Here is a 6000-nt window from a genome sequence, read left to right on the forward strand (position 1 = left end):
TTGAAAGCAGAACAGAATTTAACCAGAGAGCAAAACAGATTTCAACATGTATAATCCACCAGTCAATGGCACTTCTGTACTATTTATTGTCTTGTGGCTTGCTGATTTTCTATTCAGTAACATGTAGTGAGGTGTCTGTGGTGCCATATGCCTGTAATCTCAGCATCTGGGAGGCCAAAGCACGAGTTGTCACACAAATCAAAGCCAGCTTGGTCTCCGTAATAAGTTATAGACCAATCAGAGCTATGTAGTAAGACCCTGTCTCAAAAAAAAACAAAACCAGCTGGGGGGTCACATGCCTTTAAGCCCAGCACTTGGGAGGCAGAGACAAGTGGAGCTCTGTGAGTTTGAGGTCAGGCTGGTCTGCATAGTGAGTTCCAGGACAGCTAGGACTACACAGAGAAACCTTGTCTCAAAACAAACCAATGAAACCCCAAAACCAACAAATTAAAAAAACATTTTAAATATCATGAATATACTTCCATATCATTAAACATTCTATGATATATTTTTAAGGGCTGCACAGGACTCATGTAGGCAATCATGTTTCCTTCCTGGAATTTGTTATTAGGAAACTCGGGACCTCTGGCAATCCCACCAGGCTTTCTCTTTTTTCTATTCTTTCTGCCCTTATTAATTTTTTGATGGTTTTCCCTTACCCATTTACTATTTATTCATTGTGCCAGTTCTATTTCTAAATTTCTAGATCTCTTGTTTTAAGACGTTCTGGACAGACTTTCTGGTGACACACGCCTTTAATCCCAGAACTCAAGGGGGCAGAAGCAGGAGGATCTCTGTGAATCAACACCAGCCTGGTCTACAGAAGGAGTTCAAGATCAGCCAGGGCTACACAGAGAAACCCTGTCTGGGAGGCGGGGAAGCCAGTTTTGGGGTGTTTTTTTTTTATTTCATTAAGACTATAACCCAGGCTGGTCTCAAACCAACTGAGGATGATCTTGAACTGATCTTCCTGCCTCCACCTCTCAAGTCCTGGGAACATGGACATGTACCAACAGACCCAGTTTTTTGTGGCCCAGGTGATGGAATCCAGGTTTTTGTGCATGTTAGGTAAGCCCTACTCTCTCAACCCTTTGCTTTTCTTAGGTTAATACTTTATACCATATCAGTAAGTAAGTGGGTTTTGGTTTTGTTAATTGTTTTGTTTCTCAGGCAGCTTTTCTCTGCGTAGCCTTGGCTGTCCTGGAACTAGCTCTGTAGACCAGGCTGGTCCGGAACTCACAGAGATCTGCTGCCTCTGCCTCTCAAGTGCTGTGATTAAAGGGGTGCGCCACCACACTCAGCCACAAAGCTCCTTTTTATGAAACAACCCAGATTTTTCACATTTAAACTAATGTTAGGGGCTGAGTAAATGACTCAGAGGATGAGCACTGGCTCTTTTTCCAGAGGACCTGGGTTCAGTTTCCAGCATCCATATGGCAGTTCACACCTGTCTGTAACTCCAGTTACTGCGGAGCCACCATCCTCATCTTCTGGCCTCTGAACACATACCAAGCACTCATGTGGTACGCTTACATACATGCAGGCTAAACACTGACATGTAAGATAAAAAGAAATATTCTTTTGGTCAAGACAAGAGTTTCTCTGTGTAGCCCTGGCTGTCCTGGAACTCTGTAGACCAGGCTGGCCTCAGACTCAGAGATCTGTCTGTCTCTGCCTCCCGGAGTTCTGGGATTAAAGGTGTTTGCCACCACTGCTCATAAAATGTTTTTATTTTAAGAAGCATGAGACTAAATCATACAACACATAAGCATACAAACCCATAGATAAACTAATGTTAGATTTCATCATTGCAAAAGCAGGAGTTTCCCTGGGGCCTTCATTCAACTTGCCTTAATGTTGACATCTTACTTACACACCAAAACCGCAAAATTAGGCACCGAAAGCTGGGCAAGCAGTGTGTGCCTATGGTCCCAAATATTGAAGAGGCGACCCAGGGAGACAGCCTGAATGCAGGAGTGTGAGAACGGCACGGGGAACGTAGTAAGCACTTGTGACTCGGGCTGAGAAGATGAAGTGCTTGCTTAGCATGCAGGATGGGCGGGGTCCAACCCCCAGAGAGGCAGCTGGGAAGACAGACAGGAGAATGTGGGAAGATCGTTTGAGCCCAGCAGTTGAGGACTATGGTGGTATCGGTTACTCTTTGTCGACACATCATGAAGTCAACTGAGAAGAAACCTCAGTGGAGGAATTGTCTGCATCCTCCTGGCCTGTCAGCAAGTCTATAGGGCATTTTCTTGATTAATGTGTGATTCAGGGAGGGCATAGCCCACTGTGGGTGGTACTGCTCCGAGACAGGTGGTCCTGGGTTATGTAAGAAAGCAAACTGAGCAAGCCAGTAATCAGCATTCATTTCTGGTCTCTGATTCAGTTTCTGCTTTGAGCTTCTGTTCTGGTTTCCCTTTGTGATGGACTGTAGATGTAAGATGAAATAAACACTTGTAAGATGAAATAAACACTCTCCTCCCCAGGTTGGTTTTGGTCAATTCTCTCTCATAGCAACAAAAAGCAAACTAAGAAATAATGCACTGGACAACTGTGGTATGTACAAGGAGGGGAATCCGTATTGCCTAAGGATGGGCTGAATGCACCCAGGACAAACCATGTCAACCTAGAGCAGGTCAAATACACATGATAGTCAGTAGTGAGACAGAACATATGGATAACCTCTGCATTACAGCCTGGCAATGTAACGAGGTACCAGCCCCCAGCTCTGAAAACAACAAAAGCACGAGCTGTTTGCCACAGCGGCAGACATCTATGAATGGGCATTTGGAGGGAGTGGGGCTGAGACACAAAGATCATGTGTTCAGGGGTAGCCTGGGCAAGCAAGATGTGGAAGGAAGGAAGGAAGGAAGGAAGGAAGGAAGGAAGCAAGGAAGGAAGGAAGAAAGAAAGAAGGAATGTTGGATGGCTGGTGTGTAGATCATGTGACACCAAAACAGGAACAAGGACAATACAGCTTGCAAGTTAATGGGAGTTCAATACAGGAAAAAATAGACCTTGCAGGTTAAGGGTTCTGCTTGCATTTAAGACAGTTAAAAATAAGTTCTTGTCTGTCCTATGTTTGTTTGATCCCCCTGCACCAGATGTGCTTGATCACGTGTGGGTGGGAGGTACATGGGCAGGAATACGTCAGGATGCATACTTGCTCCTGGCTAGATGTAGGCAGGAGATATGCAGGCAAAAAGTCTGTAAAGATATGTGTTTGCCTGATTGGATGTGAGGGAAATATGGTGGCCTTCTGGGTTCACCTTTACAAACCCCTGCAAAATGTGACTTGTCGCCATTTCCTGAGCACCCCAGAATGGTTCTGGCCACAGCCCATAATACTTCAACAGTCATCCCTTGTGTTTATGACCTTAGGACTTTTTTTTTTAAGAGTCAACCAGTTATTTGACAAATCTCTCTCTCATTCTTTTTTTTTAACAGGGTTTCTTCTTCTTCTTCTCCTCCTCCTCCTCCTCCTCCTCCTCTTCCTCCTCTAAAGCTAAGGCTTTGGAAAATCAGGGCTTGCTAGGCAAGCGCTCTACCACTGAGCTAAATCCCTAACCCTGACACAGAGTTTCTCTGTGCAGCCTTGGCTGTTCTGGACAGGCTCGCCTCAAACTCACAGCGATCCACCTGCCTCTGCCTCCCTGAGTGCTGGGATAGCAAAATGTTTTTTGTTGTGGCTTTCTTTTCTATTTTCCAATGTTTTGGCATTTTGTTTTGGTTTTGGAAACAGTCTAAACAAATAGCTCACCCTGGGCTGGAATTCAGTATCCCCTCCCCCAGCCTCCCAAAGAGATAAGAGCACACACTTAGCTTCTGGATGTTCCATAAGCTGCATCACATTGCTTTGAGGATGGGGTGGAGAGAGGTGCCTGCTCACCAGGGACTGTAGGCTCGGGAGTGATCTGGCCTAGTAAACACACATTGCCATGGCGGGGGGGGAGGGGGTGAGGGGGAGGGGGGAGGGAGGGTTGGGGGGGCTTTCCTAAGTGCCGCTCTGAGGCACCAAGCTAATTTTTGGTTTGTTGGAAATAGAATCTCATTGTGTAACCCTGCCTGGTCTAGAACTCAGCTCAGCTCACAGAGATCTGCCTGCCTCTGTCTCAAGAGTGCTGGGATTAAATAAAGGGTCACACCACCCTTCCCTGCTGAGGCAGTGAGTTTGAAAGAAGGCAAGCTGCAGAAAATAAATTTCATTCGAAAGAACCATAGTAGAGAACCATTGTTGAAAATCTAGTAGTCCCTCGATCAACTGGAACCTGAAAATGGTAAATGCTAAGTTTCAGAAATGAAAATTCGTATGTTTTCAACTGTGTGTTATTGAGTACTGTGAGGAGCTCTTGCCTGGTCCTGTCCTGTCCTACCCTGCTCACCTGGAGAGTGAGTCATCCCTTTGTTCAGCTTACCCTGTTCTGGCACTGGGCCCACAGTTTCATAAGAATGGCATGCTACTGGAGGAAAACGACCTGCCTATAGCAGCCACTGTCTAACTTGCAATTTACTGCTGTTTCTTTTTTCCGTAAATTGATACAATACTTTTTTTGTTTGTTTTTTTTGTTTTGTTTTTTGTTTTTTTCCCATGTGGGAGGTCTTATTAAGGGAAGGGGAGGGGTTACAGAGACTTTCTCTGGGTAAGGCAAGAAAGAGCGAGCTTGTTTGTTTTTAAGGCAGGGTCTCTCTGAAATAGGCTGGCCTGTAATCTGAGCTCTTTCTGCCCCAGGCTCCCTGAGTCCTGGGATTACAGACATTCATACCAGGCTGATACTTGGGGGTTTTGGGCTGATATTTTATTACTTTTCTAGGGCCACTTGTCCAACATACTATAAAATGGGTCACCTAGAAAAACAGAAGTTTCAGGCAGGGGAAGTGGCTCCGTGGGTAACACACTTGCTATATAGCATGAGGACTGGAGTTTGAGTCCCAAAACCCAAGTTAAAGTCAAGCAAACAGTAGTGCCCAGGTCTGTTATTCCAGGCCTCCTGAAGCCTGGAAGCAAAGGCAGGAGAACCCCTAGGAGTTTAAGAACCTTGGCAGATGCAATGGATGCAGCAGCAAACAGCAAAGAAACCCTGCCTCACACAAGGTGGAAGGCAAGGGCTGACACCCAAGGTTGCCTTCTGACCTCCACGTATGCTGTGATATGCTATACTCACACACACACACACACACACACACACAAACACAGGAGAGAGGAAGGAAGGAGGGAGGGAGGAAGAGAGGAATTTTTTTTCCTTTTTTTCCTTTCTTTGTTTTTTTTTCTTTTTCTCCCCCCTCCGTATTTTGTTTTTCTTCTTTTTTTTAACTTTTATTAATTACACTTTATTCACTTTGTATCCCCCATAAACCCCTCCCTCCTCCCCTGCCGATCCCGCCCTCCCCATATTTTGTTTTTCAAGGCAGAGTTTCTCTGTATAGCCTTGACTATCCTGGTACTCAATCTGTAGACCAGGCTGGCCTCAAATTCACAGAGATCGCCAGCCTCTGTCTCCTGAGTGCTGGGATTAAAGGTTTGAGAGGAATTTTCTTGTCTCCTGGCTCTGGAGGCAGTAAATCTGACTGATGCCAGGGTGTCAATCTAGACCTCTGCCACCTTCAAAGGAAAGAACCCTTCCTCATCCTTCCAGCTTCTGATGACCCTAGACAGGGCTTGGCTTGTTGCAGCATATCTGCAGTCTTTCTGCGGCCTCACCTCAGATGTCTTCACACCATTTTCCCTTAGCACTAATCGGCCTCTGGTCAGATTCGTACCTTTTATTAAGACACCTTAGTAAAACACCAGGCACTTAATTGGGTTTATGGTTTTAGAGGCTTAGAGTCCAAGATGGCAGAGCATGGTGGCAATAACAGCTAAGAATTCACACCTTAATCCTTAAGCAGGAAGCAGGGAGACCCTGGGAATGCCTTAGTTCTTTTGAAAACTCAAAGCCCACCCCCAGTGGCAAACATCCTCACTTTGTAGACCAGGCTCACAGTGATCCACTTGCCTCT

Source organism: Meriones unguiculatus, chromosome 12 (assembly GCF_030254825.1).
Source record: "Meriones unguiculatus strain TT.TT164.6M chromosome 12, Bangor_MerUng_6.1, whole genome shotgun sequence".
NCBI classification, from domain to species: domain Eukaryota; kingdom Metazoa; phylum Chordata; class Mammalia; order Rodentia; family Muridae; genus Meriones; species Meriones unguiculatus.